The sequence below is a fragment of the Pipistrellus hanaki genome, assembly GCF_964339955.1.
Source record: "Pipistrellus hanaki genome assembly, chromosome: 1".
Lineage (NCBI taxonomy): Eukaryota > Metazoa > Chordata > Mammalia > Chiroptera > Vespertilionidae > Pipistrellus > Pipistrellus hanaki.
The window spans coordinates 88,515,186-88,529,576 of record NC_140503.1 but is presented as its reverse complement, the minus strand read 5'-3'; the positions used below and the strand labels follow the sequence as shown (position 1 = coordinate 88,529,576).

The 14,391-nt window shown below is 40.7% G+C and overlaps 1 protein-coding gene across 2 annotated transcripts in view; it reads right to left on the bottom strand.

Moving 5' to 3' along the window:
- Positions 1-11,914, bottom strand: part of MPP7 (MAGUK p55 scaffold protein 7) — a 228,545-nt gene extending 216,631 nt beyond the window's left edge. For both annotated transcript variants that reach the window (XM_084876093.1, XM_084876092.1), the window contains exon 1: positions 11,748-11,914. The gene's annotated coding sequence lies outside the window, so the exon portion shown is untranslated. The remainder of the gene's footprint in view (positions 1-11,747) is intronic.
- Between the last annotated feature and the right edge of the window lie 2,477 nt (positions 11,915-14,391).

Here is a 14,391-nt window from a genome sequence, read left to right as displayed (position 1 = left end):
TTCAGTTCTACCCCTTAACCTTTGTCCATCTGTACTATGTCAACAACCTCCTTGCCAACTGACTCCCACACTACCAACACATGGAATTATCTAAACTCTAGGTTTGATCACAATATCACTAAAAAGTCCTATAGACTTGTGTCCCAAACTAAGGTATATTGTGGAATTTCAAGGGTAGGCATGAAAATGACATATTTTTCTGGAGTGTCAATTTTCCACAATGGAAACTGATTTTTAACCTGTTGGATTAAACATAAAATTTAGGAACTATTTTATGCTTACAGAGGGCTACTTTTGATGTGCCCTCAGACTTTTCCTGGGCAAACTTCTGTCCTTGGTGGGGGGACACTGCACTGGAAAAATTTCTGAGCACTGACAAAAGTATGTGAGACTTGTGCCTGTCTAGATTAAGATGGGGAGCCAAAGAAAGAAAAACTGAAGATATGTAAAAGAGAAAAAATTCCAATATGAATTCGAATCATCTAATTGTCTCCCACCCTGGCCTCTGACGTAAGGAGAATGAGCAGCCTGGGTCTGAATCGTGGCTTTACCACTTCAGAGTCATATGACTCAGTGCAAAGTGTTTAACTTCGCTACGCTTGGTTTGCTCCATTTGTCAAGTGACAATACCCAAAGGGCTGCCATGAGAATTAAACATGAGTATCTATGCACACACAGTGCCTGGCGTACAGTAGGGAGTCAACAAATGGTAGTTATTTTCTATAAACTCCAGCTTCTTCCCATCTGTTATAGCACTCCAAAGCTTTTATTAAGCCCTATATTATTCTCAGGCAGAAAAACATCTATCATGATAAGCAGTCTTACTATATTATTCACTGGCTCCCTAGGATATTTTAAGTTTCATATGTGAAAGTAAGGGAAATTTAATTCCTCAGTTCTAGACTCCTGTGGAGATTAGAAACCCAAGAACAACAGCCAGCCCTAGCTGGTTTGGCTCATTGGATAGAACGTCAGCCTGAGGACTGAGGGTCCTGGGTTCGATTCTGATCAAGGCCACATGCCGGAGTAGCAGGCTCAATCCCCATAGGGGGTATGCAGGAGGCAGCCAATCAATGATTCTCTCTCATCACTGATGTTTCTCTTTCTCTCTCTTTCCTTCCCATCCTCTCTGAAATCAATTTAAAAAAAAAAAAAAAAGAACAACAACATTCAAAATCACTTCAGTTATCATTTATTAAGTGTTAAGACACTGAAAAATAACTGAACAGATCTCGGTGGTCAGTTTAATAGTATGTGGCCCAATAATGAAGTAAAGTGCTTTACTGAAGAGATACCATTCTGAAATACACAGGAAAGGAAGAGTATTGGGAAACCCATGTTAGGAGAATACTACTGCTGATCATCCCGTTAACCAGTCCCCAGTAGGGGTATCACAAATATGCACAGATGTTTACATAGCTTTTATTGTCTGGGTACTAAGTACTATGTATTCAGCGATCACTCAAATTATGAGAAGGAATTCAGGGAGGGAGGGAGGAGTGGCTTAAAACAGGTCTGTCCTGAAGCAGAAGGACCTGTTTTCAGTCAGTCATCCTAGCAGGAAATGAGGGTGCCAGGCCTGTGGTTCAATGACTGCTTTCCCTTTTTCTATCACACTAATCCAACAGATAGCCTACTTCCACTTGACTTGTTCCCCCAAATCAGTTTCACCTACTGCTTTCCTTTAATCCAAAGAAAGCTTTACTTTCCACCATTATAAATTTTTCCAACATTGTAAATTTTAAAGCAGGGAAAATGCTGTAATAAATATTACTTTTATCATTCAACCCATAGAATGCCAGTAATAAACATATAAAATAAAGGTCAATTTTTCACCTATTTTATTACACTATAAGCACCTTGAAGTCAAAAACACCTTATATATTCTCAAGTCTGCTCTCAGAATGCAATGTAAGCTACAAAAAAAGGATAATTACATGCAATAAATCTAGAGTCTAGAGGCAAGAAAAAAATCCTGGTTTATTTTTTTAATTCCAATTTCTTTAATAAAACCAAGATATATCCACCATAATTTTTTTTCAAATTATTTAACCTACTTCCAAAATAGGACAAAAGGATTTTTCTATTAACAGTTTCCTTTTGACTTATTGACAAAAACTAGTGCAAGAAAACAATGGAGGGGCGCAGAGAAACCATGGAGGGGAGGGGAGACGGGCTACCCCGTGTGGGGGAGCTTGTTTCTCTCATTGGCATGCATGGCCCCCAGTCCCTACCCTGACCACTGACTTCCATGCACCCCGTAGCCGCTAGTGCCCCCACGTTGTGGCCCTGTCTTGAACGAGTGGCTAGGGTAAGATAGGTTCTGATTACTGCCTAAAAACTCATGGGCTTAACTGAAGAACTGAGTTGGCCTGGTCTGCACCCATCCCCAGGACATGCTGGCAGGCCTGCCCCTGAGCCAATGGCAGGGTATGTGGGATCAGGCCAGCAAGCGGGTGAAACCCAACTCCACGCTGGAAAAACACTTCCCCCCTGGAAGGATGAACATTTGCAACAACATGGAGATGCTGGACTAGAGCGAACGGCAGGTGGCTCAAAAGTGTCTGCAGCAGTAGAATGGGTGGCTCAGAGACCAGAACGAATGGCAGGTGGCTCAAAAGTGTCTGCAGCAGTAGAATGGGTGGCTCAGAGACCCAGGACAATCCCCATTCATGGCCCATGGGACTGGGCAGTTGGGAGGCTGGGCAATGGGCACACGTTGGACACTTAGCTGGCTGAGACTGGTTGTGAGGGGCTGTCCCCAGTGCCTTGGATTTGTGGGGCACTGGCCTGGCAGCCCTTGAGCCAGCTCTATGAAGTCAGGGAGAGCTGATGATCTGTCTCTAGCCCCAAGCTCCTGCCCACCCTCCCTCCTTCCCACAGGCCACTGAACAAAGCTGGAGGGTGGGCAGCAGCAGCAGGATGCTGTGAAGAGTCCCAGGCTGAAAGGGGTCCAATAAAAGCACCCCCAAAAAAGAAAAGTTTATTCATCCTGAACAGACTTGTCCTATAGTCTCATCACGTTGAAACTGATTTTTTTTTTTTAATCAAACATTTAACCGGCCTTTTCTATACTAACTTAATCTCAAATAACATATTTTCTCCTTAAAAAAGATATTCTCGCCCTGGCCAGTGTTGCTAATGGTTAGAGTGCAGACCCTTGCACAGAAGGGTCTCAGGTTTCATTTCCCTGTCAAGGGCATGTCTCTCCTTACCTCCTCCCTTCAATTCTCTCTAAAAATCAATGGGAAAAATATCCTCAGGTGAGGATTACAATAGATATTATATATTCTAATAAAAATTATAATTAAAATGTCATCATTTTGTAAAACCTCATAAAATATGGATCTAGACAATGGATAATGGGTCAATGGCCATGAACATCACAAGAAAAGAGAGACAATCAACATTCCATGACTGCAACTAAGGGTACATGTCACCACCTTTGAAGCAGTTTTACCAAAAAATAGAAACAGTCAAATCAAGATCTGATCACTACTCACAGGAAATATGGGAGGCAACTAATCGATGTATCTCTCACTTCCATGTTTCTCTTTCCCTCTTTCTCCCCCCCTCATCACTCCCTTCCACTCTCTTAAAAAAAAAAAAAAATCAATGGGAAAAATATCCTTAGGTGAGGATTTAAAAAAAATTCTAACGGGGTCACTAGTGATTTTTTTCAAATGGTACCATGAAATGAGCCAACATTTGAAAGATTTATGTAATTCTGTGAATCAATAATTTCAAAATCATGCATGTGTATAAAGAGTCAAAGTGCAAGACAGACCAGTAGATTTAAATGTAACATAGTGAGACGAATTTATTGATATGCATTCAGATTCCACTCTGCAACTTTACAAAATTGTCACTTGCAGAGTTTTGGTGTAATATCAAAGAGAATATCCACAATTATCTTTAAAAAATGCCATTAAAAAAACAAATGCTTATTTAATTATAATTTCAAGGCCAATTGTAATAAGAATTTGTTTTTCCAAATGAAGGTCTTTATAAGGTGGACTTTCTTCATTTATTTCAGCCAAACAATAAATAACAGTTTGAATGCAGAAACCAATTTAAGAATCCAGCTGTCTTCTATTAAGCCAGACACTTTAAAAAGTTACAAAATGTAAAACAATGTCACTCTACGAATACTTTAATACTATAGCTCTTTCTCCATAAAGAATTGTTATTTATGTTTACAAATAATGAGATTGTTCTTTTTTAATGAATACTCTAATTTTTCCAGTCTTAATTTCTAATTCAGAAAATATTGAAAGATCTAACCCAACATAAATAACAATCTTTAATAATTTTCAGGAGTGTGAAGTAGCACTAAAATCAAAAGTTTGAAAACCACATCACCAATGTTTGGAGTTCACAGGTCAAAGCTGTACTTACTCAATTGAGCTTTTGGACATGGCCTTTTTCTTTGATTTCCCCTTGAAACAAAACACCAAAATTTGGGAGCCCAATTGGGGAATCAAATGACAGACCAAGACCAGGAACAACCACCACTTTTATTCCAGCTGTTACAACGTGGGGTCACGGAAATGAGCATAAGGGTGGTCTCTGGGGTCCTGCCTCTTCATATTCTGTCTCTTCATCTGAGTCTGGTTACAAAAGTGTGTCTGATTTGTGAAAATTCAGTGAGCTGCACACTTAGGATATATGCATCCTTACTATATCTGTATGTAGGATATGCATTTTTCCAGGTAGAATATACTTCAATACATTTTTTAAATTCATAGTTCAAGTTGCACAATTTTCACTTTCCTTTTCCAGACATATGATGGCTTTCAACTAACCAAAGTCTTTACACATAACTTACTTTGGAAAAGCGTAACAAAAATAATTCAAATTTTTAATTTAAAAACCTCAATATACACAACTCTAACTGTTTGGAATTAAGAACTACATACCATCAGTGACAGCCACCTTACCAAGACTAAGAAGAGAAGTCTTTGCTTATTTCTCAAGTTTTCAAAGCCAAAGAAGTCACAATAAAAATAAAAAAATACAATGTAAAAAATGAAATCTTCCAATTAAAGGTGAACTAAAGATGAATTCTTTTTTTTTTTTTTTATCCTCATCCAAGAATACTTTTTTCCATTGATTTTTAGAGACTGGAAGGGAGCAAGAAGGGAGAAGGAAAGACGGAGAGAACATCAATGTGAGAGAGACATATCAGTAATCAAACCCGAGATCCATAGGTACACAAGTCAATGCTCTAACCACTTAGATACATCAACCATGAATACACCAAGATGAATTCCCTTTAAGGTACTAAAGTTATCAAGAGGCCACTATCTATGCTACAAGAGGCAAAAAAAAAAAAAACATAAAAATGCCAATTCAGCCCTAACAGGTTTGGCTCAGTGGATAGAGCGTGGGCCTGTGGATTGAAGGCTGGATTCCAGTGGGGGACATGTGCCTTGGTTGCGGGCACATCCCCAGTAGGGTGTGTGTGGGAAGCAGCTGATCGATGTTTCTCTCTCATCTGGGTTTCTAACTTTCTATCCCGCTCCCTTCCTCTTTGTAAAAAATAATAATAAAATGTATTTTTTAAATGCCAATTCACACAAAGAGAAACCAACACAGCTAATAAATATATGATAGGATACTCAATTGCATTAGTAATCAGAGAACTGCAAATAAGAACAGTAACATCACTCCATCTGGTACATCAGATTGGGGAAAAAATGATAAGGTCAGAAAATAGCAAGTGCCAGTAAGAGTGTGAGAATAACAGCAGGCAAGAATGTAAACTAGCACAGCCATTCCAATACTCAGGCAGTACTTGATGAAATCACGTATATATCTGAGAGGGTCCTGGGCAGGGAAGAAGGAACATGAATGTGGATAGGAGATTAAGGTCAAAGATACAATAAAATGACAGGCTTTCCATGTACCAATAATGACAGTGGGCCATGACCTTGTTACCTATCTTAACGGGTTCACCACTTGGGGTACTCTAGCTTGGGCTGCTCTATTCAAGAATGAAATAATTTCCTTTTATTAACAGCAAGCAAAAGGGAAGCTTAGCCATTGCTTCTCTACACGATTTAGTCAATTACATTGCAGGTGGCTATGTTTATGGGTTAAGTTTCTGTCAACCTCATTCTGTTTACAGCTGGTCTGCAAAATACTGTGCTATATTTTAACATGTAAAGAATAGCATTAAGAAATGCCCAAACATGATACCCTTGTCTTATCTAACAAATTCAGCATCCACTTAAGTCTGCACATCTGATTTTTGGGGGTGGGGAGAGGGCACACAACAGGGGGTCCCCACCTCATACATTCCTTCAATGTGTATTAAGTTCCTCTAAACAAAGTACTATGTTGGGAACACAATAGCCAAGATCAGGTCCTTGCCCACAGAGTTTACCTTCTAGCCAAGGAAACAATAAACATTCAACAAAATTATGATAAGAGTGTAATAGGACCACAACAGATATATGAGTGGTTGTGATAGGAATAGTGGGAAGGAGGGGTGCAACTTTTCAGAGGATTGCCAACAAGGAGTTGGCACTCAGATGAGCAGAAAGAAAATTAACCAGGCATTGCCCGGGCTGGGTAGCTCAGTTGGTTGGGGCATCGTCCTGATGTGCCAACGTTGCCAGTTCCATTTCAGTCAAGGCACATACAAGAAGCAACCAATGAATGCACAAATAAGTGGAACAACAAACCTATGTTTCTCTTTTCTCTTATCCCTATCTATCTTTCAGTCTCTTATCTCCTTCTCTCTGGTTCTCTCTCTCAAAATCAATTTTAAAGAAAAGATAATTAACCAGGCATTCAACAAGCTAAGCAAAGACATCTCCAAGAACTGGATTCAGAGTCATCCAATATCACGGGTGATATACTATGTTCTAAAGATGACTTTTAGGTATTTCCTGCAACGAAACTCTCAGGAACAATATTTAAAGCTCCTGTTATATAAAGTGTGGACTACAATGATTACTGCACGAATCCAACTCATTTTGACCACAGAATTCATGCTTTTTAGGGGGGGAAGGCACCACGCATGTAAATATTCTATGTCTCTAAAAAATGTTTCCGGAAAATTACTAGGATCCACCAACTTTTGCTTCATTTGATAAGTAGAAATTGAGTACTCATGTATCTTTCCAGATTCTCGATCCTATTTTTTTCATACATTCATTGATTTTTATGATTAAAAGCCAACATTTTGGGCATGTTTGCAACCTTCCAGGCACTGTTCTAGAAGCTTTTGTGCACATTTGTTTTCACTCAATACTCACAGCAACATAATACTAATTATTCCCCCTTTAGAAATGAGAAAACAAAAAGGGGACATCTGTAATACTTTCAACATAAAGATAAATTTTAAAAGAAGAAGAAAGAAATGAGAAATCAGGTAAAAACAACTTGCCTGAAGCCAAAGATTTAGTAAGTGGCAGAGCAGGGATTCAAATCCAGACCTTTCAAACTTCAAAGCCTAAGTTTTTAACCACTGCACTCGAATTCCCCCTCAACTCTTCTCAGTGGTTTCCAAAGGGTGGTCCCTGCACCATCACTGTTACCTGGGAATGTATTAAAAATGCAAAATATCAGGGCCCACCCCCAGACCTACTGAATTAGCAACTTTTATTTATTTTTTAAAAAAATATGTTTTATTGATTTTTTACAGAGAGTAAGGGAGAGGAAGAGTTAGAAACATCAATGAGAGAGAAACATCGATCAGCTGCCTCCTGCACCCTCCCTACTGGGGATGTGCCCGAAACCAAGGTGCATGCCCTTGACCGGATTCAAACCTGGGACCCCTGAGTCCACAGGCCAACCCTCTATCCACTGAGCCAAACCAGTTAGGGTGCAAGCTAACTTTTAAAGTGCCCTCCAGGTGATTGGGAGGCAAGCTAAAGTTTGAGAGTCACTAGTCTAAAATTTTCATATTCAACTTAATTGCATGCATGTCAAATGATCACCATTTTGAAAATTCCAAAATGCAAAATTTTTATTCTATTCAAAATGCCTCTAAACATATCAAAATAACATTAATTCATTTCCTCATTGCCAACATTATAGTAACTCCTCCCCTAAATTTGATAAAACACTTTATCTGCACGTGCTCTGATTAGACAATCCAAAAAAGAAGTGTACACTGATGGATCTTACCAGGAACTGAGCTAGATTCAAAACATGAACAGAACACAGAGATCCAATAGAATCTCCACAGTTAAACCAGAGCTGTATTAGGAAGAGGAAAACACTATTATGATTATCAGCAGTAGAAGCTTGACGATCTTGGTCCACAGTTCCATAATACTTTGTATCCATGGTTCAACTCCAGATTTTTACATCACTTCAACAAACCTCCATTTGCCAAAAAAATTTACAACACTCAGAAATATTTATCAAGATTCAAACTGTTTTCAGTAAACATATAGGCACTGTCTTTCAAAGAGCAAGTTTTTTCATGAGTAGAATTAACCAAATGGTTTTACCATATATACTACAGCAAAAAGTGCTAAAGTTGTCCTTGGCCCTTACCTAGACCAGCCCTTTACAGCATCCTATCTCACCTCTTTTCGAATCAATATTTAGACCAACAGCCCTCTTTTCTCCCCCAACTCAAATTCTCAATCTGGAGCCATGTATATCCAAGTTTGCCTAAAATGGGTACTGCTGCTTATCAAAGCAACAGCTATGTTTTCTCATGTCCCTTCTCTAACAACCTCACCAAGCTATCCGTGGAACAAGCAAGCTTGAGGAACAGCTCCTACCATCAACAAGGTTCATAAGTGAAGCAGGGTGATAATCGTGCTCTCCTAAGAGATAAGAAAGATATAAATGAGCGTTCAAAGAAAAAAACTTATACATTCCTGATAAGGACCAATAAATCCACATTCTTGTCTTGGTTCCTGGCCACAAGAAGAACCAGAGAGCTTTTTAGTAGAAGTTATTTCTAAAATTACCGACAATTCCCTTCACTTTAAATGAAGCTGTTGTTTTCTTCCATCTAAATAATCTCATTTGATAAAACTGACTTAAACTACTGATTGCAATTTCCTCTGAAGTGCAATTTCAGCAGAATCAGTTATAGAACATTTGTACCTTTGTCAGTGAAATGATCTAAGAAAAAAAAATTGATTGAATTCTCCAAAAAGCATTACCCAGTGCTCCACCTGGTGGGAGTTGATAAAGGGCAGAGATACTATGTTAAGAACACAAGCAACTCTGGGGAGGGAGGGTATATATGTATGGGAAGGAGGGGGGCAAAAAAAAAAAATCAATAAAATATATTATAAATAAATAAATAAATAAAATAAAATAAAAAATAAAAAGAACACAAGCAACTATTTTATAAAAAGTCTAAATCTTCTTGCAATTTCCCACACTTCAAGAAAGCTATGACCATCAGAAGACAGGGCTCATTTTCCATACAAATTGACAGATGATAAAGGTTTCTTTATGGAAATGTTTCCTTTGGTGTTGGAAAAAAAAAAAAAAAGAGGTAGATGACAGGGCTTGGATGCTTAATATCCTACATAAGTCAATTATGTCAAAACATACATGGTACATGCAACAGATGCATTTACCACGAAAACAAGAGATAATTTCACGATTAAATCTATTTCATTCAGATATTCATAAAACATTTCCATGTTCTTGATGACTAATAAATTTAATATAACAATTCGGAGTGCCCCAAGCCATGACATCATTTTAAAGGTTCCTCCCAAATAATCACCTAATACTACTCTCCATGAACACTACACTCCCTTCCTTGATTTATTCTGATTAAGGAAGAAATGATTTTTACATTTTCAACCTTCCTACCAAATTAACAGAAACAAAGTCATAAACTGTGACCAAAATACATTAGACTTCATTTTATTTGCCTTATGCATGTTTATTCAATTCAAATTTAGAAACACTGCAGAAGTCCACTGATGCAAATATAAATAAGGTTCTCTAATTTGGAACACCTCCGGAAATTTAAAATAAAAGATTTTCACATAGCACCACTCAGTTTAGTTTGGTTTGGTTTTGCCTGTGTGGAAAAATACCTCTGTGATGTAATCCAGACTATCTGCAACCTCCGGTGAAAAAGAAAAGGACAGTATTTCTTTACTGGGAAATAAACTTCTCCATCTCTGACTCATATCCATGTGATCATATGGGTCTGCAGAAGCTTACTTGATGTTGGGTACCTTGCTGGGTCCTGGATTAAATCCATTACAGGTACAATATGGAGCAGGAGTCAAGTAACCTGGGGCAGAGCTCCTTTCATCTTTAGGGCATTGAGTTTATGTATCTGTAAAACAAGCATGATAAATACTCTCTGCCTCCCGGAGGGCAGGAGGATACTAAAATTTACACCATGCTTTGAGCTTCTCAATTAAAAGAACTAAATGGAAAAACTAGTATGTATAAGAGCGCGCACCTGGAAGAGGGGGCGGATGGCGGGGGGGCCGCGGTGGAGGCACTGCTTCAAGAGTCCTCACTGGGCCATTATTGCTAAAACCTGGAGACCTTCACCATTGCTTTTGTGAACAAGTGGGGGATGAAAAGGATATATTAAACACGTCAAAGAAAAGGTAAGAGTGATTCAAAGTGCTTCTTTATAAGTAAATCAAATCAAGTAATTGGTTAGGACTTGTCTGCAAAGTGTCCCTGCATGAGTAGCAGGTGCATCCCTAAAACCTGTTTTTTAAAGAGGCGATTTAAAAAAAAAAAATTTGAAATCTGTTTTTAAAAATATTAGATTTGGTGTGGCTCGGTGGTTGAGCGTCAGCCCATGAAACGAGGTCACTGGTTCGATTCCCGGTCAGGACACATACCCGGGCTTTGGGCTCGATTCCTGGTAGGAGGCGTGCAGAAGGCAGCGATGGATGATGTTTCTCTCCCATGGATGTTTCTATAGCTCTCTATACCTCTCCCTTCCTCTATCTCTTTAAAACACCAATAAAAGCATTTTAAAAATATAAAGAATTATCAAGAGAAAAAAGGAGTCATTCTACTGGTACCGCTGAGTGACAGAAACTAGGTTCCACCCCACAAGCCTTTCAGACCTGCAGAGGCATTCCTCCCTCATCAGCATTCCTCCCCCGGGTTGCTATCGCGCCGCTCCCCACTTCAGGGCAGACAAAGGTGAGTCACCCCGCTTCTGTCTGCTTGTCACTCGGGGAAAAAGCCTCAAACTAGTTCACGTTAAAGGCAGCTTTTAATTTAAAAGAAGTAAGCGATGCTAACGTGTAAAGCTCACTGCTAAGCGCCTGACTCCAGAAAATGTAATTAACACTTCCCAAGTAGAGATACCTACTCAATTAAAGAGAGAGAGAGAGAGAGAGAGAGAGAGAGAGAGAGAGAGAGAGAGAGAGAGAGAGAGAGAGAGAGAGGCTTTTCGTTAAATTGAGCGCTTATCGCTACTATCAGCGGGTCCTTTCCTCGGGGTGCGCGACTCTGACTCAACTCCGCGGCGTCTCCCCCCAACCTGCAGGTCCTCGCTGGGCCCAGCCGCCCGGCGCGGAGGTCCCCAGGGGTCCCGCCCGCAGAGGTCGAGCCCCACACCCATGGGTCCCCTCCCCGATCCGCCCCCACCTCGCCCCTCCGCCAGGTACCGGCGGGCTTCGGGGGCGGGGGAGCCCCAAGGCGGGCGGGTGTCTCCGGATGGCGGGTCCCCGCCGCCGCCTCCGGCCAGAGCAGCAGGGGGAGCAGATCCCACCGCCCGCACCCGGCCGGCTGCTCCCCTCGGCATTGCAGCCCCGACGCCCCATTACCTGCTCTGGGCGGCCGCGGGAGGCGTGCTCGCTCTGGCCCCTGCAGCCCCGGGCTCCGAGGCAACGAGAACGACCGCAACAGCGCCGCCGCAGAGGACAAACAGAAGCCGGCAGGCGCGGAGAGCCGGATCCCAGCGGGAGCGGCCCCCACCTCCAGCCCCGCGAGTAGCCACTCACCCCTCCCTCCGCGGGGCGGGACACCGCAGAGGGGAGGGGCGGAGCCACGGCGGAGGGGAGGGGCGGGGCCACGGCGGAGGGGCGGGGCCACGGCAGAGGGGCGGGGCGGGGCCACGGCAGAGGGGCGGGGCGGGGCCACGGCAGAGGGGCGGGACGTCCCACTGCGTTTGGGAGGGACGGGCCACGGTTGAAGGGGCGGGGCTCCGCGGACGCTTTGCACGAGGCTCTACTGATAGGCTGCATTAGGGGTAGGCGTGTCAGACTCGAAAACCGCCTCGCCAGAAGAGCTCTCTGAATAGTGGGTAAGAGAAAACAAAGCAGAGCCCTGATTGGTGACAGCGCTGTGGCTCCCCCACTGTCAATCATCATAAGCCCCGCCTGCACCCGCCTAATTCCCAGGCGGCTGCAGAACAGGATGTGGTTAGTGGACCTACCTGCACAGAATCCTGGGCACCCAGCTTCCTTTGTCAGCTATGAACTTCCTTACCCTACAGTGATTCTTTGATTTGCGTATGAACGTGGTGAGTAACATCTCACCTTTAACATCATTTGGCCATTGAGAAGTCTCATGGGCATTTTTTAAACGCTAATAAGATTCAGAGGGAAATTATATGCAAAGAATAGACATAAAATATTTTTACCTGATAAGATTATGCGTGTCTTTATTGCCTTTCTGTGTTCCATATGAAGCATGTATTACTTTTATAATTTTAAAAAATTAGTAAGGTGCAGAGAACGGTAAAGGCAAACTTTTGAGGATATCCGGTGAACTAATTCCTCCACAATGCAAGAAAATACAATAATATATACAACTGCTGAGTGCCATCAAAAAATATGTATATTCCTCCACAATGCAAGAAAATACAATAATATATTCAACAGCTGAGTGCCATCAAAAAATATGTATAGACATCAGCCCACTTCTGCTCTCTTAAAAAATTTTACAAATATGACTGATGTGCCCTCTACTGTTTCCTGAGTAACTACCATTTATTCAACGTACAGTGTATAATACACTACACTGTGAACAGATCCTCCCTGACAAGAAGAATTTAGAGTCCAAAATACCAAATGAATAAAGCTTTAATCAAAATAAGTAGACAACAGTTCTGCTGGTTAGGTTCAGGGGTTGAACGTGGACCCATGAACCAGGCAGTCATGGTTAGATTCCCTTTCAGGGCCCAGTAGAGGGTGTGCAGGAGGAAGCCCACGGATGATCCTCTCATTGATGATGTTTTTATCTCTCTCTCTCCCTGACCCTCTCTCTACCTCTCTCTGAAGTCAATAAAAACATGTTTTTTAAAAGTAGACAATAGAAATTAATTCAGAAGATGTAGATTGGAAAACTTAGCTAATACAGGGAATTATAAGAAAGAAATGTGACAAAGTTTCAAGATGTGTCTCAGACTTTGAAAATTGAAAGCAGGAAGGAGGAGGAGGGAGTTGAGATGATTATCAATGACCCATAGTTAAGTAATCTGAGCTTCAGACCACATCAGCCAAACCTCAAGTCACCATATCTTACCTGGGACCACACTCACTTAACTATGTCTGGCTGTTTTACTATTCAATTTTTCTTGTAATTCCCATAAGTTTCTGAAATATGCTATTTGAAATGAAGCACTTCCCCCAACAACTCTATACATTAAACAGTAGTAAAAAAAAAAAAAAAAAAAAAAAAAAAGGAGGTTGACACAAAACAAACCTAAGGAAGTAAGGACAAGAAACCTGATACAAATTCTCTTTTCTCTCTTTGTGCTGAGAATAAGGACAGTAAAGTAATTACTTAACAAATATTTTACAGAATCCTTATACTACATGACTCTTAAACAAAAGTCTAAAAATGTGTCCAGGGTACTCTGAGCAAGTGACTTAGTGTTGAGATGTAATTATGTCTACTAGTAAGTATATAAGTGAGGGGGAGGGTGAAGAGAGAACTTGGCCAGCTAGCTCAATTGGTTAGATCATTGTCTCATACACTAAGGGTTTCAGGTTCAATCCCCAGTGAGGACCCATACAGGAAAGGGGTAGTGGGGGGGAAGAGATTAACCAAAGAATTTATATGAATATATGCATTGCCTAGGGACATAGACAATAGTGTGGTAAAGGCCTGGGGTGGGCAGGAACCAAGTGGAGGGGGGCAATAGGAGGAAAGGGGGGGGGGACATCTGTAATACACTCAACAATAAAGATTCAAAATAAAACAAAAAAATTAAGAATTGAGGAAAACATTAAGAATTAATAAAAGAACTTTGTGATGACTCAGGTGTTTGTTATACTCTTTTCTATTATTTTCTGCATATTTTGATATAGATTATAATAATGTTTTAGCAATGTACAATATCTTTAAATGGAATTTGTTTGCTTTCTTTTTATTATTCATAGAATTTAGTGAATAGGTAGTAAAAATATTTGTTTATTGGTTTGTATTAAAAGAGTTACAAGAACAGCAACAAAAGAATGCACA